This window comes from Seriola lalandi, unplaced genomic scaffold, assembly GCF_002814215.2.
Source record: "Seriola lalandi dorsalis isolate HSWRI2012SDOR001 ecotype SW California unplaced genomic scaffold, Sedor1 jcf7180002054898, whole genome shotgun sequence".
Lineage (NCBI taxonomy): Eukaryota > Metazoa > Chordata > Actinopteri > Carangiformes > Carangidae > Seriola > Seriola lalandi.
In genome coordinates, this window is record NW_019525450.1 from 1,088,779 (window position 1) to 1,089,668 (window position 890).

Genomic DNA, 890 nt, shown 5'->3' on the forward strand with positions numbered 1-890 from the left:
CGCGCGCACGCACACACACACACACACACACACACACACACACACACACACACACACACACACACACACACAGTTACTGTGCTTGTGCTTGGATTTGAAAGTAAAGTAAAATGATATGTTTATCTCTTTCCCCAGTGCCTGACATTTTTTTTTGTGAATCAAATGTCATTTGCATTATGTTAGTGGAGGTTTGTGCCTAAGGATGGTGTCAAAACATCCACCCTTCTTTCTATAAAATCCATCCAGAAAGTTCAAGATCATTTTAAACTTAAAAGAAAAAAAAAGAAGACGTCAATTTAACCTGTTTTAAGACAGAATGTGAAGAAAAAAAAACATTTCTAAAAGCATGCTGCTACCATCATACTTATGATCTTGTTTGCCATGTACAAAGGCTTCAATGACCTGACTGCACTACATGTATTACTTAGGGGGGTGGGGTTGGGGGCAGCAGAAGGGGCCCTGCCAAAAGTAGCTGGTCTAACCTCTGACCCTCTAAGTGGGAGCAAGTCAAGGTCAAGAGGATCCTCCGGAGGTGTGGGAACAATAGCAAAGACTCAGGCTTCTCATAACAAAAGACAGAAGATGATATAATTTTTAGAGGCCAGCTAAGGTGGGCAATGTAATGAAGACTTCACCTCATGTGTTGGAGATTTAATAGAGTCAATCATGGCAATTAGAAAACATATGTAATGTACAATATATACTAACATATAACAATAGTCAATGCATACATATATGTAATTCCAGGAAAATAATGAATGAGAAAATGACATGACATTCTCATGTGAAATGAGAGATTGTGAACGCTGACAATATGAAAACCTGAGAACATGTTACCCCACAGCCCGTGGTGAATTGATACTGTGGCCAGTGCATGTAATGCCCCAAAA